The sequence below is a fragment of the Pelophylax lessonae genome (assembly GCF_965119305.1).
Source record: "Pelophylax lessonae genome assembly, chromosome: 1".
Lineage (NCBI taxonomy): Eukaryota > Metazoa > Chordata > Amphibia > Anura > Ranidae > Pelophylax > Pelophylax lessonae.
Window position 1 is genome coordinate 601,715,673 of NC_138768.1, and position 25,216 is coordinate 601,740,888.

General features: G+C 48.2%; 1 protein-coding gene across 1 annotated transcript in view; it reads right to left on the bottom strand.

The window, feature by feature from the left end:
- CENPE (centromere protein E) overlaps nt 1-25,216 on the bottom strand; it is a 328,099-nt gene that overhangs the window by 67,872 nt on the left and 235,011 nt on the right. The gene's annotated exons all lie outside the window — the stretch shown is intronic.

A 25,216-nucleotide genomic window follows, 5' to 3' on the forward strand; every position in this document is an offset into this window, starting at 1 on the left:
AAAAAAAAAATCGCAAAAAGCGTATTTTGATTGGTTTGCGCAAAAGTTATCGCATTTACTAACAAAGGGAAAGATTTTTGTCATTTTTGTTGTTTTTTTTTTAACGCATAATGGCGGCGATCTGCGATTTTTTTTGCGGTACTGCGACATTGGGGCGGACAGATCGGACCCTTGACTGACATTTTTGACACTTTTGGGGTTACCAGTGACATTTCTACAGTAATCAGTGCTATACATATGCACTGTTACTGTAAAAATACACTGGTAGTGAAGGGGTTAACTTTATTTGGGAGGGAGGGGCTGTGTGTGTCCCTAGGGGCGTGCTTTCTACTGTGATTGGCTGTGGCTTGAGCTGTAAGGACACTGATCAACGGATCTACATAGTAGATCCGTGTGATCAGTGTCTTTACACCGAGGAGAATGACAGGCAGCTTGTTTACACAAGCTGCCTGACTTTCTCCCTCTCCCCTGCCGATCGCAGAGTGGCCGGCGGACATCGGGTCCGCTGGTCACACGCGCGGGGGGGGGGGTCTGTGACTGCGCGGGAGCACGCCGCGCGCTCGCTCCCCAGACCCTCCCAGGCTAGTGACGTACCGATACGTCACTCTGCCTGTGAGGGGCTGACCGCAGCAGTATATAGTCGTGCGGCGGTCGGCAAGCGGTTAACAGGTGCACTAGATTGGCAACAATGAGACAACCTCCAAAACCGGAATGGTTTTACAGGTGGAGGTTACTGACATTTTTTTACCAAAATCCTCTTTTCTGACTCTTTTTCACTAGTTTTCTATTTGGCTAAGGTCAATGTCTACTGGCAGCATGAGGCAATACCTGGGCCATCAATACGTGCCATTGCCAGAAGGTTTGTGCTCCCAGTCTCAAGAGCATGGAGGAGATTCCAGGAGACAGGCAGTTACTCTAGCAGAGCTGGACAGGTCCGTAGAAGGTTCTTAATCCATCAGCAGGACCGGTATCTGCTCCTTTGTGCAAAGAGGAACAGGATGAGCACTGCCAGAGCCCTACAAAATTACCTCCAGCAGGCCACTGGTGCTAATGTCTCTTACCAAACAACCAGAAACAGATTTCATGAGGGTGGCCTGAGGGCCCAACGTCCTCTAGTGGGCCCTGTGCTGACTGCCCAGCACCGTGGAGCTCGATTTGCATTTGCCATTGAACACCAGAATTGGCGGTTCCGCCACTGGCGCCCTGTGCTTTTCACAGATGAGAGCAGGTTTACACTGAGCACATGTGAGATGTGAAAGGGTCTGGAGAAGCTGTGGAGAATGTTACGCTCCCTGTAACATTGTTCAGCATGACCGGTTTGGTGGTGGGTCAGTGATGGTCTGGGGAGGCATATCCATGGAGGGACACACAGACCTCTACAGGCTGGACAATGGCACCCTGACTGCCATTAGGTATCGGGATGAAATCTTTGGACCCATTGTCAGACCCTATATGCTGGTGCAGTGGGTCCTGTATTCCTTATAGTGCACGACTATGCCTGGCCTTATGTGGCAAGAGTATGCAGCCAGTTCCTGGAGGATGAAGGAACGGATACAGTTGAATGGCCCCCACGCTTCCCTGACTTAAATTTAATAGGGAGGGGAAGTCCCCCTTTCCACGGCTCACCCATGCTCTCCCGTCCCACCTGGAGACCCGAGTGATCAGCCCGCACGTCCACCGGCTGGCTGGAGACCCAAACAAAGCCAGAATCGGCTTTGATCTGGTCTCCGATGTGGAAATCCGGAAACATCACAACATTTATTCGGCAGCCCACGGCGCCAGTTTTTTTAAAAAAAATCCACAGTATTCAAATACTGTTTTGAATACTTTCAAGTACAGAGGAGGGGTTTGGGGTCTTTTGGACCCCAGATCTCTCCATAAAGAGTACCTGTAACTGCCTATTATGGTCACAAAGGATGTTTAAGGATGTTTACATTTTTTTTTGTGAAAGCAATAAAAGTGATCAGAAAACCTTTTTAAAAAGGGACAGTGTAAAATAAATAAGAAAAAAACTTTCATACAAAGCGCCCTATCCTTCCGTGCTCATGCGCCAAAACAAACACATATGTAAGTTGCTCCCCCAAATGTAAACAGTGTTCAAACCACACATATGAGGCATCGCTGCGATCGTTCGTGCAAGAGCAATTACTCCAGCACAAGACTTTCTCTGTAACTCTAAACGGGTAACCCACTCGGAGACCCGAGCGAACAGCCGCCACGTCTGCCGGCTGGCCGAAGACCCGAACAAAGCCAGATTCGGCTTTGATCAGGTCTCAGATATAAAAACCTGGAAACAAATGTCCTGACATCCCTTCCAGGTACTGGAGCCAGATTTAAAAAAAAAAAAAAAGAAGAGCATTTCAAAACAGCCAAAATTGTCATTTTGAATGCGTTTAAGTGCAGAGGAGGGATTTAGGGCCTTTTAGACCCCAGATCCCTCCATAAAGAGTACCTGTCCCTGCCTATTATTGTCACAAGGGAGGTTTACATTCCTTGTGACAGGAGTAAAAAGTGATCAAAATGTTGTTTTTAAAAGGAACAGTGTAAAAAAAAAAAAAATTAATAAAATGAAGGGGAAAGTAAAGTGCCCGACCCTCCATGCTTGCGCGCAGAAGCGAATGTATATGCAGGTCGCAACCTATATGTAAATGGTGTTCAAACACCACGTCAGGTACTGTCGTGATCGTTGGAGCGAGAGCAATAATTATTGCACTAGACCTCCTCTGTAACTATAAACAGGTAACCGGTAAAGTTTTTTTAAAGTGACGCCTACGGAGATTTTTTAATTTTTGTTGCCATTCCATGAGTGTGCGCAATTTTAAAGCATAACATGTTCAGTATCTATGTACTCAGCGTAACATCTTTCACCTTATTAAAAAAAAAAAAAAAAAAAAAAAAAAAAAAAGAGCTAACTTTACGGATTTGTTTTTAATTCATAAAAGTGTATTTCTTTCCCAAAAAATTGCATTTGAAAAACCGTTGCGCAATTGTCCATCTGGAAATGGTCGCAGCAGAAGTGGACAACCCCTTCCGAAGTCCATCCGTGAGCACAAAAAGGGAGTCTAACTTCCTAAAAGACTCTGTAGTTGCCAGGTACACCCTAATTGCCTGAACCACTTGCAAGGAATGCAAAGCAATTTCCTTAGGATGTTTTGGCCTGGGACACAGGGAAGGCAACACAATGTCTTCATTCAAATTAAAAGCAGAGACGACCTTTGGAAGGAACGAGGGACAGGGGCAAAGAACCACCTTATCTCTGTGAACCACCAAGTAGGGGGAACGACAAGACAATGCCGCCAGCTCCGACATCCTGCGCACAGAAGTGATTGCCCCCAAAAGGCCACCTTCTGGCATAACGTAAGCAGGGGAACCTCCCTAAGATTTTCAAAAGGAGGTATCTGGAGAACTGAAAGCACCAAATTGAGGTTCCAAGACGGCAATGAAGACTGCACCGGGGTAGGCAAGTGTCCTAACATCCTGGATAAAAGTACACACCAAGGAACGTGTGGCCAATGGTCGTTGAAAGAAGACCGCCAAGGCATAGACCTGGCCCTTGATCGTACTTCCAGGTCAGGCGCTGCTCAACCCCCCCGTTGGAGGAAGGTCAAGCCACTGAAAAAGAGCAAAGGAGAACCTCAAAAGACTAACACCATGCAACGTACATCTTCCAAATAAGATGATAGATCTTCCTAGAGGTGGATTTTCTAACCTTTAACAGGGTAGGAATCACCAATTCAGACAAACCTCTATCCTTCAGCACCTGGCTTTCAACAGCCAAGCCGTTAAAATCAGCGACTGTAAAGCAGGATGGAAGATTGGTCATTGAGACAGCAGATCTTCCCTAAGAGGAAGTCTCCAAGGAGCATAGGCGACCAGCCATACCAGATCGACGTACCAAGACCGGCAAAGCCAGTCTGGGGCCACCAGAAAGACCGGAATATCCCTTGCTGACTCGATCCTGCACAGGAGTCTTGGCAGAAGTTTGAGAGAGGGAAAGGCATAAATCAGACCAAGGAGCCACTAATGCGTCTGCGGGGTCGGCCAGAGGATCCCGAGACCATGCCACAAACCTCTGTACCATCCATGTAATGTGTACTTCAGACAGGGCTACCCACCATCATTCTGCCCACCATAGAAAGCCAGCTACTTCCTGATCCGCCAAGACACTTCTTGTGCCCCCATGGTGATGGACAGAGACCACGGCAGTGGCATTGTCCGGATTGAACTCGTACCGGACACCCCTGAAGACAAATTATCCAATGATCCAGACAAAGTCTGATCACTCGGAGTTCCAGTACATTGATCGGCAGTCTGGACTCTTCCAGAGTCCCTGAGCACAAGCTGTGCCAAGAAGCCTTCCCACCCAGACAGGCTAGCATCCTTGGTGACAACCGCCCATTAAAGGGGGAGAAGGATTTCCCTGTCGAAGTGCTGGAGAACTAAGCCACCTCTAGAGACTGGATTCTTGTTCCATTTCACCAGAATCTGTTTTGCAGAGATCTCATGTGAAACTGTCAAACGGAACAGCCTCGAAGGTAGACACCATCAGGCCCAGCACCCGCATGCAAGCCTGGAAGGATGACCGTCTGCTGGACAACAGACGCTAAATTGCCTCTTTGCAATTTTTTGAGTTTTTTTCAGAGGAGGCAACACTCTGGCTGAGGCCGAATCCATCTAGATAGTCCAGTTTTGTGGACGGAACCAGAGCAGACTTCTGAAGGTTCAGAATCCAACCAAACTCCATCAGAGATCGCAGGGTGATCTGCAAGGTGTTCATCAGAGCAGCCGAAGAGACTGCTCGCAGAAGATGATCATCCAGGTACCCCAGTACCGCGATCCCTTGCTGGCGCAACAATGCTAGCACCTGGGCCAATACTTTTTTGAAGACCCGAGGAGCGGAGGCAAGACCAAAGGTTAACGCCATAAACTGAAAATGCTCCTCATCCACGGCAAAAGTGGAGGAAGCACTGGTGACCGGCACATATTGGAATGTGAAGGTAGGCATCCTTGATGTCGATAGAAGCGAGAAAATCCCCCAGATGTAGGGACGCCACCACCATCCGAGTGGACTCCATTCAGGACTTATGTACCCGCATAAAGCAGTTTAGCGCCTTGAGGTCTAGAATTGGACGTACCTTGCCTTCATTCCAAGGAACTGTAAACCGGTTTGAGAAAAACCCCTGAAAACATTTTAAAGCCGGAACTGGAATCACCCCATGAAGTAACAGGGAAAGACTGAAACTCAATCTTTTAGCCGGACCGAATTACTTTATGGACGCACTTGACCTGTACCAGAGAGGTACAGTAGGGTGACTCACGTCCGCCGCAGCCGAAACCGATTCAGGATGTGATGGACAGAGGAGGGTGGTGGACGCTATATACTAAGGTCACCTGGAAAAACATATCAGGGGAGGGCCGCGGACTGCAATCCCGCAAGGGGGACGCCGACCCAAGGTCCACAAATGGACCACCTACTGGACCCCGTAACATGGGGGGGTCGCCCTCTGAGCCCCTCCATAGAGGCCCGCACAATAGGAAATAGCCCCCTTAAATGGGGGCCGCCATGACCGGACATGCAGGCAGGGTATCCTGATGGTTCCGCAGCGCTAAAAGAGGTAGGTGCCCTCCACAATAATGGCGGCATGGTTGCTATCAAAAATTAAACTGCCCCCACAGCGCAACCCCTTCCAAGGGAGGTGTCAAGCTGGCCACATGGCCTACTAGGCCATAAGCAGCGGCCTCAATTTGTGTGGAGGACCAGCACCTGCACTCATCCCCGCCAGGCTCACTGGGGCCGCCGCCCCCCACCAACAGAGGTCGACTCAGCCACATGGCCTAGTAGAGCGCACGCCGCGGCCTAAATTTTTGTGGATGCCCAGCCGCCTTGGCACAAAACGGTGGCTAGTGGCTTCTGCCACCCCTCACTGGACCCCACATAGCTCTCGACCAGTAGGCCGCAAAGCCGCGGCCTAAAATTTGGGGCCGGACCTGGCCGCATGAGGCACACACCAGCGGATGACAAACCAACCCAACAACTGCAGCAGGGAGCCAAGAGGACATCTCTGGCCTAGTCACCAACCCCCAGGGTATCTGGGGAACCCTGCTCAACTCCCAGTTGTGCACAAGGAAAAACCCGGTAAGCAGCAACTCCAACAAGCCCCCCCTTAAAAGCATGTGGCAAAAGCGCAAAAGCCAGCTCATAACCTCACCCAGGGAGGGGGGGCTGAAGACCCACAGTGACCTTCGAATTTTTAGAGGGCTGGGGGAAACTCGGGGGTCCCACCATCCCAGGGAGGGGCACACATCCACCCCAAAAACCTCCAGGGGTAGAGGGGGTTCCGCTACTTACCATACCAGGAACAGGGTGGGCACCGCTCCTGACAGATCACCACTCCATCAGGATGTGGATGGCTGTCGGCCAGGAGGAACACTGCGCTCGCTGGCCAGACTGGGGGGACCCTCTGGATCTAGATTATGCAGTCCGTCGCCCATTCCGGCAGTTTATTGTAGGTTCTCACAGGAACAAAATAACAAAGATAGGAAAAAAAAATCAATTTTAAAGGAAAAAAAATGCCAGGAGCTAGGTCCTTACTCTTGACTAGGCAGAAACAAACTGAGTGCCTATAGCTGAGTGTGGGTGTATACCCCCCTGGGACTACCCATAGGCATAGTCTAGCCTTTTCCTGTCTAGTGTCCTTTTCCTGTAAGGGGCAGTATAACCCAATGGTTAAGCAGAATCAGGAGCTGTGTCCATCAATGAACGAAAGAGAAAAGGCCTAGGCTCCAAGGGGTTAAGGAAGCCGCAGTTATTCTGCTGTAAGCATAACATAGGTGCACACTATGAATTGCATATGATTTACACAGGAATCGCACCACATTCCTGTAAAATTCACATGCAATTTAGAGTATGGTGCTATTTGAGCCCATTCATTTTGAAAGGGCCCAAATCACACTGCATCAGTTTCAAAGTCGTGCATGCTGCAATTTTGGGAACACACTGCAACCGGATCAGATGGTCATTTTGTACCATGCGATCTGATGCAGACAAATGCACTGCGTTTGTAACTTGCATTTGAGGTGTAATTTAGATTAAAAGCAAAGAAAGAAGAACCAGCGCTATGGATAATATCCCAGAGACTTTGACTTTATCTAGGTTGCAGCCACCAACCAACCCCTAAAATTCGGGGCCAAAAGTCATATGGAGGGAGGGAGGTAGTTGGAAACGGCGCTACCTTTAATATGCGTAATAAGAACAACCAGTGATCCAGACCATATGATAAAAAATGTGCAAGTAAAGTGCCAGTGCAAAGGTTGTGTACAAGAATTATCGTGTAGATAAAAGCGGTAAAATATATGGTCGGATAATTAAAAGATTACAAAGTGCTGGTGAATATATTTAATTAATGTGACAAGATAGGGTATGAGTATATTTACAATAAATAATAATTAATATAAGGTGAATAAAGTGTCCACAAATGTGCTTGATCAAAATTATAAAATTGTGGTGGTGGTAGTGAGCTTCGGTTGCCAAGTCCCAACTTCCACCAGAGGTCGCACTTACCCCTCAGCATAAATAATAATACTGGCTGCAAAGGGTAGGTGAAGAGAAAATTCCCCAGATTTGGCACCAAACTATCCTTACGGACCGGTGGATCCCATCTGAGTAATAAGCAAAAAACCTCTCATAGCGTAGTATGTAATCAGGAATTACAGAGGGGAGCAGCAGTGACTCACGCTTAAGCCGTAGTAGATTGATTCAGAAAGTGTATGCAGCGCCGCGGGAACTTCCGCGTTCCACACACAGCGAGCTGCAGACCGGAAGTGACGTTGACATATGGTTCCGCCCTACGCGTTTCGTCATTGGACGTCTACGGGAACGGTGTCCGTCAATCAACTCCTCAGTCCTAATATAGCCGGAAGCATCCCCGTAGCCAATCAAGCATCCTCCTTCAAATTGGCACTAACTCTGCTCACATGGGACTTCTCAGTACACCCAGTGTCTGCCGGCCAGTCAAAGGAAATGATCAACCGCTTACACATCATCATGCTCGATCAAACTGCAGCACACATTTACGATTAGACAAACGATCCTTTTAATAGACATAAAAAATGAAAAATTAAAATGTGGAAACGTATTCATTGGAAAAGACGGCTGAATACTGGGAACTATTATGTATTTCCAAGCAAAAAAATTAAAATGACAAACAAGTTAAAAATAACAAAATTTGTTGTTGAATAAGAAATTTATGATGTTGGATGAGAAGGTAAAACATTTTTTTAAAAAAAGAAAAATTAAAGTATCACTCTCGTATAACTAGGTGATTTATGTATCATTTCTGTAGAGGATATATAAAAAATCCATCATGATGTTGGATGAGAAGGTCAACTTATATTTCACCAGTGGACAACAGGATTCGAATCGCATCTTGCTGCTTCAGTGGTTTCGCCTGTGGAAGAAACATTCGGGCCAATACGGAATCCAACATCAGACCCAAGTAGTCCAGTTTGGACGAAGTCAAAGCAGATTTCTGAAAATTTAGTGTCAATGTGAACTCCTGAAGCGTTCGCACAGTAATGTCCAAGTCGGCTTCTAGAGCCGAGGAAGACTCTGCACGCAGAAGCAGATCATCCAGGTAACCCAGAACTGCGATCCCCTTCTGCCTTAGCATGGCCAGCACTGGGGCCAAAACCCTTGTGAACACCTGAGAAGCTGATGCGAGACCAAAGGGTAACGCCACAAATTGATACTGCTCCTCGCCCACTGCAAAACAAAGAAAACACTGATGCCTGACATATATTGGAACATGAAGGTAAGCATCCTTGAGATCAATAGAAGCCAGAAGATCCCCTTGATGAAGGAAAGCTACTACCATGTGATGTGGATGGACTCCATCCGAAATTTCTGAACCCGCACAAAACGGTTCAGAGCCTTGAGGTCCAAGATCAGACTAACCTTGCCTTCCTTCCTGGGAACTGTAAACAGATTTGAATAAAAACCTTGAAAACGTTCAGACTCTGGAACCTGCACAATGACTCATTGTGCTAATAGGTCCTGCACTGCCCCATAGAGGCCCTGTAGCCAATCATGAGACAGGTGTAAGATCGAAGGAAGAATCTTGCTGGAGGCAAGGACCGAAACTCGATCTTGTAACCGAACTGGATCAACTCGTGGACCCATTTGTCCTTAATTAACAAGGTCCACGGTTCCGGAAAAAGGCGAAGACGCCCCCCCCCCACCCCAGATGCGAGTAAGGGCGCCCCTTCAGGCTGGGGAAGGCTTGTCTGTGGAACCAGTAGTGCCCGCTTTCGACTTACCATTCCAGGGTCTCTTGGAGCCTCCCACAAAGTTACGGTGGATCTCTAACACTTTTCTTCGATCCAGATGGGCGAAAGGGCCACTTGCGAGCCGAGAAAAGAAGGACCACGTTTACAACGAGGTTCCTTACCTTTAGCAACCTGCGGAAGTAATGTACTCTTACCTCCCGTAAGGCCCTTAATTATCTTTTACATTGAGGCACCGAATACACGGTCACCTACAAAAGGTAGATCAGTAAGTACCTTTTTAGAAGCCTGGCTGGCCGACACAGATACCCTACCGGCCAAGGGGGCCGCATCCAAGGATGCATCATAAATGTACTGTAACCCCTGGACCAACTGATCCGCCAGCTCAGGAGGGTGTTGTGGCATAAAAACTGTAGCCCATCCCGTTAAGGTCTGGGATACCAAGGTGATAGCAAACACTGGCCTAAACATTGAACGGCCACTGTAAAAAGATAACGGACCACAGCTTCAGCTCTCTTGTCCACAGGATCCTTCAAGGATGGAGAATCCTCTACCGGCAAGTGTGGCCTTATTTAGCCTGGAAACCTGAGAGTCCACTGACAGTGGGATTGTTGGTTTCTTCAGGAGAGACTCCTCAAAAGGATATCTCCTAGCGAAATGCTTCGGTATACCAACCATGCGTTTTGGGGAACCTCACTGACTAGGGACAATCTCATCAAAACAGGCAGAAAAGGGGAACACCTTTGTCACCTTGGAAGATTTACGGGTGCCAAACTGCATCGGCGTCACCCACTCACCATCAGCTGGGTCCTCCAACTTTAAGGTTTCCCCCACTGACACAATCAAGGCCTCCACCAGCGCCTTTTCATGCGCGGCTGCGGAGGAGGAGAATTCGCCCTCACTGTAAGAGCACTCAGGGTGCGTGGACGCAGACCCAATGGGCTGACTCTTGTCCGCGGCGGCCAAATCCACCTCAGACTCGGAGGAGGCAGAGGAGGATACAGGTGAAGGCGGGGGAGCTTTTTGCTAGGTCGCCTTTGCAGGGCCATATCAACCTTAGCTACAAGTGACTGCAGGGCCTCCGCCAGGGCAGACTGAGACCCAGAGGGTCCCGCATCGTCAAGGAGTGGGTTAGGTGGTGATACACGCTCCAGAGGCTCCATTGTAATCTGAGCCGTGCCAAGCACAAAAAGAAAAAGCTTTATTTTTCCAAAAAATTGAGGTCAGCAGCGACAGTAGAGCCGTAAAGTCAACCATTGGGGGGTCTGTTCAGACAAACCTCAGACCGAACAGGAATAAAAGTAAGCACTATTAACTGTCAACTTCCACAAAACTAAGAGGGGTATATGCAAATGCCAGGAGCCTAGCTAATAAAATGGATGAGTTGGAACTGTTAGTACATGAGGAGGACATAGACCTTGTGGGAATAACAGAAACGTGGTTCTACCCCTCACACGACTGGCTGGCCAATATCGAAGGTTATACTGTGTATCGTAAGGACAGGGAAGGAAAAAGAGGGGGAGGGGTATGTCTCTATGTCAAGAATAGTGTAAAGGTGGTAGAGAGGAGTGATATTATGGAAGGGATGAGTATGGAGTTAGAAACCGTGTGGGTAGAACTCCATAGGGAAGAAGGGGAAAGTTATTGTGGGGGTTTGTTATAGGCCACCCAACCAAAGGAAGGAGATAGAACTTGAATTTTTATCAATGGTGGGTAACGCGGCAAAGCAGGGATCAGTCATCATATTAGGGGACTTCAACTATCCCGACATTGACTGGGAAGAGGGGACTGCAAACTCACTAAAGGCCTGTCTCTTCAGGAAAACCTTACAGGACAACTGTCTCAGTTGGTGGATTCTCCTACTAGAATGAATGCAGTGCTGGATCTATTAATTACTAATGACTCAGATCTAATCTCAGATGTAGGAGTCCGGGACAACTTCGGTTCTAGAGACCACAGGATGATCGCATTTAGCATAAATAACAATATAACAAGGCAAGAGGGAAACATAAGAACCCTAAACTTCATAAGGACAAACTTCCCCAAACTGTGCTCAATGATAGAGTAAATAAACTGGGACCAAACCCTAGGAACACTGACCACAGAGGAAAAATGGCAATGCTTTAGGAACATATTAAACAATAGCATCGCACAGTGCATTCCTATGGGAAATAAATTTAGAAGAGCCAAAGCCAAACCTGGCTGGGTTACGGTGATGTAAAAAAAAGTGATTAGTGAAAAAAAAAGGCCTTCAAGAAATACAAAATCGGAGGGCATATTATCGGCTTTCCAGCAATACAAGGAATCAAATAATAAATGTAAATACGAAATCAAAATAGCTAAAATCAACTTCGTGAGTCAAATAGCAGAGGGAAGTAAAAAGAATCCTACAAAAATTATTTAATTATATCAACAGCAAAAAAACAAGGTCAGAGCATGTTGCACACATAATTAACGATGATGTGAGGATGGTTACAGAGGACACAGAGAAGGCAACCGTGCTTAAAGCTTTCTTCTCCTCAGTCTTTACACAAGAAAAGGAGGGGTACACTGACCATGACTGTATGGTTAGCAGTACTTCAAAGGACATGCTGCTATGGCTAACAGAGGGTGAAATCAGAGAAAGGCTTGATAAAATTAAAACAAGTAAATCACCAGGCCCGGATGGCATACATCCGAGAGTACTCAAAGAACTCAGTAAGGTTATATCTAGACCACTGTTCGTGATCTTTGCAGATAGTATCTTGACAGGAAATGTACCAGGGGACTGAAGGAAAGCGAACGTGATACCAATATTCAAAAAAGGGCAGAGGCATGTACCGGCAAACTATAGGCAGGTCAGCCTGACGTCAATAGTATGTAAACTTCTGGAGGGGATGATAAGGGACTATATCCAAGAGTTTGCTAAAGTGAACAACATTATCAGTAGCAATCAGCACGGGTTTACAAAAGGGCATTCTTGTCAAACCAATCTGTTAACATTCTATGAGGAGGTGAGGTAGATAGGGGGAGACTAGTGGATGTGGTATACCTGGATTTTGCTAAGGCGTTTGATACAGTTCCCCACAAACGCTTAATTTATAAACTGGTTAAAGGGGCGTGTCCAAAGGGTGGTAATAAATAACGTGTACTCAGACTGGTCTGGGGTGGTAAGTGGGGCCCTCCCAAGGCTCAGCCCTTGGACCAATTTTGTTCAATTTATTCATAAATAGCATTGAGGACGGGATCAGTAGCTCGATTCGTTTTTGCAGATGAAACAAAATTAAGTAGGGCAATAACTTCACATAGTGAGTGGGCAACGACATGGAAAATGAGGTTTAATGGTGGAGAAGTGTAAGGTATTGCACTTGGGGACTAAAAACAAATGCCCAATACGCTTTGGGGGGGGGGGGGGGGAACCCCTGGGGGAATCAAAAATGGAGAAAGATCTGGGAGTCTTAGTGGAAGATAGATTTAGTAAAAGCATGCAATGTGAAGCTGCAGCTGCCAAAGCCGGCAGGAATAATAGCTTGCATAAGGAAGGGGATGTATTCCAGAGATAAATCTATATTCCTACCCCTTTATAAATCACTGGTCCAACCACATCTGCAGTATTCTGTCCGGTTTTGGTCGCCGGTACTCAGAAGGGATGTGTTGGAGCTGGAGAGAGTCCAGAGGAGAGCAACTAAACCGATTAGGGGATTGGAGGATCTTAATTATGAAGAGTGCTTACAAGCGCTTGATTTATTCTCCCTGGAAAGGAGACGCCTGAGAGGGGACATGATAGCGATATAGAAGTACCTCAACGGTGATCTCAGCATAGAAAAAAAAAACTGTTCAGTCGCAACGAATGCATGAGGACACGAGGCCATACAATGCGATTCGAGGAGAAGAGATTTAACCTTAGGCTGCACAGGGTTTTTTTTACAGTAAGGGCTACGCTACAAGATTGTGGAATTCTCTACCACAAGTGGTAGTAACTGCAGGGAGTATGGCTATTTTTAAAAGACTCTTGGACATACATCTCAAGGATCATAACATTCAGGGGTATGTGAGATGACTACGTCCACACACACCTGCACAGGTGGAACTGGACTATAGTCTTTATACAACGTCAACTACTATGTAACCCCCCTGCACATTGCTGGCACACCACAAGAATCAGCGCACCCGCAGCACTGCATGTAGCAGAGGAAGGATCGTATAACCACTAGAACTCACTACTCCAGAGTTGGAGAGCGACAAACAGCCTGCCACACTACGATCAAAGAGTAAGAGGAAGCGCCGACACTGACACTAGAAGCCCCCGCAGCACATCACCGCACTCTAAAAGAAATGGCCGCCACTATTAGCAATGAGAAACCCAAAACATGGCCGCTGGACTACACAAACATGGTCGCTGAAGCCAGTGAACATCATCCACAGCAAAAGCTGAATTTTTGTAAAAGCTTATCGTAAAATTCCTTTCTCTGAGTCCTCTGACAGTCGCCGCCCACTCATACAGTCTTCATCAATGGGTATTGACCTCTTATCCACAGGAGCAAGCTAGGCATAAGACTTGTTAAAAACAAAGTAATTTACATAGACACACCTGTAGGGGGCTGTCCCACTGGTCCAATACCCCCCTGCTATCAGCATTCCCAACTCCGTTTGGTAGCAAGCAGTTAAAAGTCCAAATGAACCCCAAAAGAGGGGCGGGGGCGGCGACTGCCAGAGGACTCAGAGAAAGGAATTTTACAGTAAGATTTTACAAAAATTCAGTTTTCTCTAAAGTCCTCTAACAGTCACCGCCCACTCATACAGTCTTCACCAATGGGATGTCCCAAAGCAGTGTAGACATGAGGGGTGGGAAGCGCAACCGTCACAAAGGCAACGCAGCACCCAAGTCAGAGAAAGGAACCTTATCGGAATAGAAAGGTAAATCCTCTGGATAACAGAAAAAGCTCAACTGGAGCAAACAACCCAGGAAAGCAAACAAACAAGGGGGAAACGACCCCAACAGCCAGGGACCCGCAAAACTAGGGCCCCCTCAAGGCACAGGCGCACACAGAACTTTGCGGCCAAAGGAAGCATCAGCAGATGCCAGAACATCAAGTTCGTAGAATTTCGAAAAGGTGTGCACAGACGACCAAGTCGCAGCCTTGCACACCTGGGCCACCGAAGCCTGATGCCGGAAAGCCCAGGACGCACTCACCGCCCTGGTGGAGTGCGCCTTGACAGGAAAGGGTGGAACCCGTTCCCTAATCGAATAGGCCTGTACAACCATCTGTCTGATCCATCTAGAAACGGTTGCCGCAGACACAGCAATACCCTTCCGAGGTCCCTCAGGAAGGACAAAAAGAGAATCCGACTTTCTGAAGGATTCAGTGGACGACAGGTAGACCCTGATCGCCCGGACTACATCCAAGGAATGCAAGGAACACTCCTTAGGATGCATAGGATTCGCACACAGCGAAGGCAAGACAATATCCTTGTGTAGGTGAAAACCTGAAACCACCTTAGGAAGGAAAGATTGGTTAGGTCACAAGACCACCTTATCCCTATGAACCACCAGGTAAGGGGAGCGGCAAGACAAGGCCGCCAACTCCGACACTCTGCGGGCAGAGGTGATTGCCACCAGAAAGGCAACCTTTCTCGTCAGCAGAGGCAGAGAAATTTCCCTGATGTTTTCAAAGGGAGGACGTTGCAAAACAGACAGGACCAAGTTTAAGACCCAAGGAGGTAAAGGTGCCCTCCGAGGAGGAGCCAAATGACGCATACCCTGAATAAAGGTGCGTATCAACGAATTAGACGCCAAGGGGCGCTGAAAAAGCATGGCCAGTGCAGATAACTGGCCCTTAATAGTGGTCAGTGCAAGACGCTGGTCCACACCAGATTGGAGGAAGGCTAACACCCTCGCCACCGAAAAGGAGCGAGGATGGACGCCCCTGGATTCACACCAGGCAAAATAAGCCTTCCAAGTACGGTAATAGATCTTACCGGATGAGGCCTTCCTAGCCTTGAGCAGGGTAGGAATGACCGCCGATGAGAGACCCCGATCTCTCAAGACCTGGCTTTCAACAGCCATGCCGTTAAAGCCAGCGACCTTAAAGCAGGATGGAAGATCGGCCCTTGAAACAGCAGATCATCCCGTAAGGGGAGACGCCATGGAGGCTCGACGACCAGCTGTATGATGTCCGCGTACCAAGACAGGCGCGGCCAGTCTGGGGCCGCCAGAATCACCAACTGCTGTTCCGGGACCAACCTGCGAAGGAACCTGGACAACAACTGAATCGGAGGGAAAGCATAAATCAGGCGATACCGATTCCAAGGCACCACCAGCGCATCCGAGTCGTCTGCCAGAGGGTCGCGCGTTCTTTAATCCAAAACATTTTATTGAAATAAGGCATATTACAAAAAAACAAGTACACAGCAGGTGTATATAAGGTATATAAAATAAAGCCTTGAAACCTTTTAAAAACTTAAGGCATGGCATACAATTAGGATAGCAGCAAGAAAAATACAATATCATTAAAGAAATATCCCAAATGTATATAAAAAATAAGACGAGGGTCGCGCGTTCTTGCCACGAACCTTCCCACCTTGTTGTTCAGCCGAGATGCGAACAGATCCACATCTGGGGTTCCCCATGTCGCACACAGCATCTGGAACACCTCTGGGTGTAGGGACCATTCCCCCTGGTCCAGGGTTTGGCGGCTCAGATAGTCGGCCTGCCAATTCTCCACACCCGGAATGTGAACCGCCGAAATCGCCGGGACACGAGTCTCGGCCCAAGAATCTCGGACACCTCCAGGGCCGCCTGGGCACTCCTGGTGCCCCCTTGGTGATTGATGTAAGCCACCGCAGTGGCGTTGTCTGTCTGCACCCGCACGGGGCGACCCCGAAGCTGATCCGACCAACGGAACATCCCAGCCCGACAGGCTGGCATCTGTGGTGATCACCGTCCACAATAACGGACGGAAGGATTTCCCCTCCGTCAGAGCCGGGGACTGAAGCCACCAGAGAAGATCTACTCTGACGTGGCGACTCAGAGATATCCTCCTTTCCAAGGATTGAGGAAGTCTGTCCCATCTGGCCAGGATCTCCGCTTGAAGAGATCGCGTGTGGAACTGTGCAAACTGTATCGCCTCGAAGGCTATACCATCAACCCCAGGGACCGCATGCACGTCCGGCGTGACGAGGAGTCGTCCCTGAGGGACCTGGCCTCGTCCTGCAGAGTCCGGAGCTTTTCCTCCGGCAGAAAGACTTTTGCTTGGGCAGAGTCGAGAACCATTCCCAGGTAAGGGAGACGAACAGAAGGGGACAAGGTTAACTTCTGCACGTTGATGGTCCACCCGAACTCCTGGATCGTCCGAACAGTAGTTGACAAATCGCGCAATAGGCTCGGGCTGGCACTCGATCTTAACAGGAGATCGTCCAGATATCCCAAGATCGCAATCCCCTGTGCCTGTAACAGGGCCAGAACAGGAGCCAGCACCTTGGTAAACACCCTTGAAGGTAACGCCACAAACTGATAGTGTTCCTCCGCGATTGCAAATCGGAGGAACCTCTGGTGACCCTTGAATATGGGGATGTGTAAATATGCATCCTTGAGATCGATGGAAGCCTGGAAATCGCCCGGGCTTAAAGAGGCCACCACCGAACGGAGAGATTCCATGCGGAACTTCTGAACCCGCACGAAGCGGTTCAGAGCTTTCAAGTCCAGAATCGGATGTACCTTGCCCTCCTTTCTGGGCACAGTGAACAGATTCGAATAGAACCCCGGAAATCTGTCCCGATGAAGCACCGGGACAACCACCCCCTGGGCGAGGAGATCCTGAACCGCCCGATGAAGATCGCGTAACCAACTTGGGGTCAAATGAAGATTTGAGGGAAAGAATCTGTCCGCTGGTCGCGAAAGGAATTTGATCTTGTAACCTAATCGAATGATTTCCTGAACCCAACTGTCCGGAATCTGGAACAGCCATGGTTCTAGAAAACCACGCAGACGTCCCCCCACTCCTGGAATGGGTGAGGGCGTCCCTTCAGGTTGAGGCGGCGGGACCCGCGGAGCCAGTGTGGCTTGGTTTTGGCTTGCCCGCCCAGGGCTTCTTCTGACTACCCTTGTCCTGCGCCTTGAAGGCACGAAAGGACCCCTGATTTGGTTTAAAGGAAGGGCCCCGCTAACCACGGAAAACTTTTCCCTTGGGGTTCTGGGGCAGCAGAGTTCTCTTGCCCCCAGTGACTCCTTTAACCAATTCCTCCAGGGATTCTCCAAAAAGACGATTCCCCGCATAAGGAATGTCAGACACCGTCTTCCTGGAGGACTGGTCAGCCGACCAGCTCTTCAGCCATACCAGACGACGGGTCAGCACCACGACACCAGATAGTCGTGCTACTAGAGGAGCCTCATCCAAGGCTGCGTCACACAGGTACAGAACCGCCTGACGCATCTGATCCAACATCTCCACAGTAGTCGGAGGGGCAGAAATCCGCCTCGTAGAGTGCGTTTGAGCACCCGGGCCCAATCAGCCACAGCCTGAGAAACCATAATAGATACGAGAAAGGGCTTCAGCAAAGAACCCGCCACCGTATAAGCGTGGCGAGCCAGAGATTCCACCCGCCTATCTGTAGGGTCCCTAAACACAAGAGAATCCTCCGAGGGCATTAGAGTGGCCTTGTTCAACCTGGACACAGTATGATCCACTTTAGGGGACACCGTCCCGCGCAAATCGGTAGGAGACACGAAAGGGTAATGGAACCGAAACAGTTGTGATACCACAAAAGGGCGTTTTAAATTACGCCATTGTTCGTTCACCGTTTCGTGAAACTCAGCGGGACAGGGAAAAATCTGTGCCACCTTCTGGGTCCTGCGAGTCCCAAAGGAAAACTGCTTACCCGGCGGGTTGGGCTCATCCTCTAAATGTAGTGTCTCCTTAATAGAAGCAATAAGCGAAGCCACAGCAGAACGTTCTTTGGCCATTTCAGGGGAAAAATCACCCCCATCATCCTCTTCCACCTCCCCATCAGAAGGAATGGAGACCCATCAGGGGGGGCACTGTCCAAGGCAACCATATCAGATTCAGAATCAGAGGAAGGCGAAGGTCTAATGCGCTTTCTAGAAGCCCGTTCTGACATCAACAAGTCCACCTTGGATGCTAAAGTAACCAGTGCAGCAGCTAAAGAAGGAGAAGAATCAGGAGTACCTGATTCATTAACCAAGGCTGGGGGAAATTTGCTGTCCTGGGACTCCATGACAAGTGCAAGGACGCTGCCCCTTTAAGAAGCGATCGCGGCGCCCACCGTAATGTACTGCAAGTAAAAGTATACCACTGAGAGAGAAAAGACACCGAAAGCAGAGGAATATCCCCAGAAGAAACAGTAAAAAAAGACCCTCAGGAGTGTTACCACGCTGCTCTACGATCTCTCTTCATGTAGAAAAGGAAGTGATGTCACACCGCTAGAGGACTAACAAGATTTGGTCTAAGGAAAAATGGTTGCCAATGCAGAAGAATGGGAGGCTCGGGGAAAATGGCCGCCAAACATGTGTAAAAAGAAGCACCTTGCCACACACAATATGGCGCCCGAAGGCGCCAAAAAACACTACATAGAGGAGCTGCAGCAGTGCCCACAGTGAGGCCAAGCAGCTGCACACACCAAAAATGGCGGTCCCGAGGTTTTTACACCGCAGCGGGCCGCCGCACCATGACTGTACCCCCAAATACACTAAATAGTGTGGACAGGGTTAGGGACACCCACAGACCCCCACACAGCAGAACATGCTCAGAAGTCCCCGCAGGGACCGGGAGGGATGCGAGCCCCGGACACAGACATGAGGGGAGACAGACACACAGAATGTAATCCCCAGACAGAGGCCCCACACATGTAGCAATACTTACCACTTCACTGGGCGTGGGAGCCTCCAGAACGCGGGAACCCCCCACCCCAGAACCGACTAACTAAGCGCATAACAAATAAAAAGCTAGTAGTACAAAGAAAACACTTTTGCAGAAAATAAAAGTAATAAAACAGAAGAAAGGCTGAGACATATAGCCCCAGCACAGGGAAACCTATCTTACTCCTAAACATATTGGACTAGGTGGGACTTTAGATGAGACCCAAGCTGGTGTTGCCCGGCGTCTCCATCCCTATAACAAAACACAAAATGAGGTTGAAGGATTTTAAGAGGTGCATGAAAGTCAGCCAGCCCCCAGTTTGATGTACTCACCTTCCAGTCTGTCACCAACCAAATAAGACCTGTCTCTTGGTACAAAGAACAGGGGTTTAGTTGACACACATTTGCAAACGCATGTGAAAGCTGCAGAGCCACGTCACGGCACCCTGTTTAAATCTGCAGTCCTACACTCTTAATTTAGTGTCCTCACACTGGAGGCACATGGCCGCTAATGGGTGGATGGGGAACAGGTGAGAGGGAGACAGCCCAACCTCCCCCAACCCATCCCCATGCACGACTGGCTATTGTCTCAAAAAGTTCAAATAATTAGGTTAAAATATAACCATGGTGCAAACTGGAGAAGACCAGCTGAAAAGCATTACACCTCCATCCCCTTGGTGGATGCAGTATATGGATAGGAAGGGATTTTATATATGGGGCATGGCCTGTAAAGCACACTGCCTTTGAAATCCCTTATTTCCTTTGGGACTTTATATGAGACAAGCAGGTCATGCTATTGGTCTCCATCCCTGTATACGGAAAACACTAGGGTCAAATCAAAAACTGCATCCACCAAAAACGCACGAAAATCGCACGGTGGGACTTTAGATGAGGCACCAAGCTGTAAGCAAGGCGTCTCCATCCCTGGTTGCTTTAAACATATTGGACTAGGTGGGACTTTAGATGAGACCCAAGCTGGTGTTGCCCGGCGTCTCCATCCCTATAACAAAACACAAAATGAGGTTGAAGGATTTTAAGAGGTGCATGAAAGTCAGCCAGCCCCCAGTTTGATGTACTCACCTTCCAGTCTGTCACCAACCAAATAAGACCTGTCTCTTGGTACAAAGAACAGGGGTTTAGTTGACACACATTTGCAAACGCATGTGAAAGCTGCAGAGCCACGTCACGGCACCCTGTTTAAATCTGCAGTCCTACACTCTTAATTTAGTGTCCTCACACTGGAGGCACATGGCCGCTAATGGGTGGATGGGGAACAGGTGAGAGGGAGACAGCCCAACCTCCCCCAACCCATCCCCATGCACGACTGGCTATTGTCTCAAAAAGTTCAAATAATTAGGTTAAAATATAACCATGGTGCAAACTGGAGAAGACCAGCTGAAAAGCATTACACCTCCATCCCCTTGGTGGATGCAGTATATGGATAGGAAGGGATTTTATATATGGGGCATGGCCTGTAAAGCACACTGCCTTTGAAATCCCTTATTTCCTTTGGGACTTTATATGAGACAAGCAGGTCATGCTATTGGTCTCCATCCCTGTATACGGAAAACACTAGGGTCAAATCAAAAACTGCATCCACCAAAAACGCACGAAAATCGCACGGTGGGACTTTAGATGAGGCACCAAGCTGTAAGCAAGGCGTCTCCATCCCTGGTTGCTTTAAACATATTGGACTAGGTGGGACTTTAGATGAGACCCAAGCTGGTGTTGCCCGGCGTCTCCATCCCTATAACAAAACACAAAATGAGGTTGAAGGATTTTAAGAGGTGCATGAAAGTCAGCCAGCCCCCAGTTTGATGTACTCACCTTCCAGTCTGTCACCAACCAAATAAGACCTGTCTCTTGGTACAAAGAACAGGGGTTTAGTTGACACACATTTGCAAACGCATGTGAAAGCTGCAGAGCCACGTCACGGCACCCTGTTTAAATCTGCAGTCCTACACTCTTAATTTAGTGTCCTCACACTGGAGGCACATGGCCGCTAATGGGTGGATGGGGAACAGGTGAGAGGGAGACAGCCCAACCTCCCCCAACCCATCCCCATGCACGACTGGCTATTGTCTCAAAAAGTTCAAATAATTAGGTTAAAATATAACCATGGTGCAAACTGGAGAAGACCAGCTGAAAAGCATTACACCTCCATCCCCTTGGTGGATGCAGTATATGGATAGGAAGGGATTTTATATATGGGGCATGGCCTGTAAAGCACACTGCCTTTGAAATCCCTTATTTCCTTTGGGACTTTATATGAGACAAGCAGGTCATGCTATTGGTCTCCATCCCTGTATACGGAAAACACTAGGGTCAAATCAAAAACTGCATCCAACCAGGGATGGAGACGCCTTGCTTACAGCTTGGTGCCTCATCTAAAGTCCCACCGTGCGATTTTCGTGCGTTTTTGGTGGATGCAGTTTTTGATTTGACCCTAGTGTTTTCCGTATACAGGGATGGAGACCAATAGCATGACCTGCTTGTCTCATATAAAGTCCCAAAGGAAATAAGGGATTTCAAAGGCAGTGTGCTTTACAGGCCATGCCCCATATATAAAATCCCTTCCTATCCATATACTGCATCCACCAAGGGGATGGAGGTGTAATGCTTTTCAGCTGGTCTTCTCCAGTTTGCACCATGGTTATATTTTAACCTAATTATTTGAACTTTTTGAGACAATAGCCAGTCGTGCATGGGGATGGGTTGGGGGAGGTTGGGCTGTCTCCCTCTCACCTGTTCCCCATCCACCCATTAGCGGCCATGTGCCTCCAGTGTGAGGACACTAAATTAAGAGTGTAGGACTGCAGATTTAAACAGGGTGCCGTGACGTGGCTCTGCAGCTTTCACATGCGTTTGCAAATGTGTGTCAACTAAACCCCTGTTCTTTGTACCAAGAGACAGGTCTTATTTGGTTGGTGACAGACTGGAAGGTGAGTACATCAAACTGGGGGCTGGCTGACTTTCATGCACCTCTTAAAATCCTTCAACCTCATTTTGTGTTTTGTTATAGGGATGGAGACGCCGGGCAACACCAGCTTGGGTCTCATCTAAAGTCCCACCTAGTCCAATATGTTTAAAGCAACCAGGGATGGAGACGCCTTGCTTACAGCTTGGTGCCTCATCTAAAGTCCCACCGTGCGATTTTCGTGCGTTTTTGGTGGATGCAGTTTTTGATTTGACCCTAGTGTTTTCCGTATACAGGGATGGAGACCAATAGCATGACCTGCTTGTCTCATATAAAGTCCCAAAGGAAATAAGGGATTTCAAAGGCAGTGTGCTTTACAGGCCATGCCCCATATATAAAATCCCTTCCTATCCATATACTGCATCCACCAAGGGGATGGAGGTGTAATGCTTTTCAGCTGGTCTTCTCCAGTTTGCACCATGGTTATATTTTAACCTAATTATTTGAACTTTTTGAGACAATAGCCAGTCGTGCATGGGGATGGGTTGGGGGAGGTTGGGCTGTCTCCCTCTCACCTGTTCCCCATCCACCCATTAGCGGCCATGTGCCTCCAGTGTGAGGACACTAAATTAAGAGTGTAGGACTGCAGATTTAAACAGGGTGCCGTGACGTGGCTCTGCAGCTTTCACATGCGTTTGCAAATGTGTGTCAACTAAACCCCTGTTCTTTGTACCAAGAGACAGGTCTTATTTGGTTGGTGACAGACTGGAAGGTGAGTACATCAAACTGGGGGCTGGCTGACTTTCATGCACCTCTTAAAATCCTTCAACCTCATTTTGTGTTTTGTTATAGGGATGGAGACGCCGGGCAACACCAGCTTGGGTCTCATCTAAAGTCCCACCTAGTCCAATATGTTTAAAGCAACCAGGGATGGAGACGCCTTGCTTACAGCTTGGTGCCTCATCTAAAGTCCCACCGTGCGATTTTCGTGCGTTTTTGGTGGATGCAGTTTTTGATTTGACCCTAGTGTTTTCCGTATACAGGGATGGAGACCAATAGCATGACCTGCTTGTCTCATATAAAGTCCCAAAGGAAATAAGGGATTTCAAAGGCAGTGTGCTTTACAGGCCATGCCCCATATATAAAATCCCTTCCTATCCATATACTGCATCCACCAAGGGGATGGAGGTGTAATGCTTTTCAGCTGGTCTTCTCCAGTTTGCACCATGGTTATATTTTAACCTAATTATTTGAACTTTTTGAGACAATAGCCAGTCGTGCATGGGGATGGGTTGGGGGAGGTTGGGCTGTCTCCCTCTCACCTGTTCCCCATCCACCCATTAGCGGCCATGTGCCTCCAGTGTGAGGACACTAAATTAAGAGTGTAGGACTGCAGATTTAAACAGGGTGCCGTGACGTGGCTCTGCAGCTTTCACATGCGTTTGCAAATGTGTGTCAACTAAACCCCTGTTCTTTGTACCAAGAGACAGGTCTTATTTGGTTGGTGACAGACTGGAAGGTGAGTACATCAAACTGGGGGCTGGCTGACTTCCATGCACCTCTTAAAATCCTTCAACCTCATTTTGTGACCTATCTTACTCCTAACTAGGCAGAAGACAAACTGAGTTGGGAATGCTGATAGCAGGGGGGTATTGGACCAGTGGGACAGCCCCCTACAGGTGTGAATATGTAAATTACTTTGTTTTTAGCAAGTCTTATGCCTAGCTTGCTCCTGTGGATAAGAGGTCAATACCCATTGGTGAAGACTGTATGAGTGGGCGGCGACTGTCAGAGGACGTAAGAGAAATGGCGGTACCACGTGGCTCCACTGGAGCCCAGGGAAATAATAATCCACCAGGAGGAAACTCCCCAGGGACCCCCCCTGCAGCACAAAATGTACAGGCACCCCCAAAGGGGCCGTCAGCGACACACACCCGCCGAACTCCGGCCCAGCACCAGTGAAGCCCCCCCCACCCGGAAGCACACCTGTGCCCCCCCCCAAAAGGGGGCTAAGGGGGAGAGGGTGACCGACACGGGGGAAGCCCACTAGGGAGGGGGGGACGGGGACGTGAATGGATGATACAGAGGGGGTGGGGGGTTCGGGAACATGAGTGAAAGAAACAGAGGGGGGCCTACTATGCCCAGCGCCTTAGACACAGCGGGAGGCAGACCGCAGGAGGAGTGGGCTCAATCGCCGCCGGCCTCCCACGATCTTTGGCAAAACTGACAGGAGAGCCGTCTGAAATGTAAACAATGTAAGACGGCTCTCCTGTCAGAGGCAGGGAAAGATCATGTGATTCAGCTAAACCGAATCATCGATCTCTCTCTGCCTCTGTTAAACCCCCCCCAGTTAGTAAACACATCTAGGGAACACATTTAACCACTTGATCACCCCCAGTGTTAACCCCTTCCCTGCCTAAATTTGCACAAACCAATTATTATATGCTTTTTGGGATTTTATTTTTTTACCAAAAAGATGTAGCAGAATACAAATTGGCCTAAACTGATTAAAAATTTAGATTTTTAAAAATTTTTTTTATTGAGAATGTTTTATAGCAGAAAGTAGAAAATATTGTTTTTTTTCATAATTGATGCTCTTTTTTTGTTTATATCGCAAAAACAAAAAACAGCAGAGGTGATCAAATGGCACCAAAAGAAAGCTCTATTTGTCGGAAAAAAATTACAGCAATTGTATTTGGGTACGATGTCCCAGGACTGCGCAATTATCAGTTAAAGCAACGCAGTGCCGAACCGCAAAAAATGGCCTAGTCATTAAGGATGTAAAACCTTTCAGGGCTGAAGTGGTTAAAAAAGGAAAAAATGCCAGGACCGCAGATGCCAGCAGAGAGCCAGGTCCCTACTCCTGACTAGGCAGAATAAACTGAAGCCCTATAGCAGAAGTGATGGTATACCCCCAGGGGACTATCTCAGGGGCGTGGCCAAAATTGTTTCCGCCTAGTTGTACTCCTAAAAAGAGTGCAGCATAAGCCAAGGGTCTAGAAGACATGGAGCTGTGTCCATCAGTGAACGAAAGAGAAAAGGCATTTAGCAGTTTAGATTTACTAAAATAATTGCATTTCCATGTTCTGTGTACTATGGGAGACAGGATATAATGCAGGGTTCTGGGTTTAATTACACTTTAATCCTCAAAAGCGAAGGGTCTC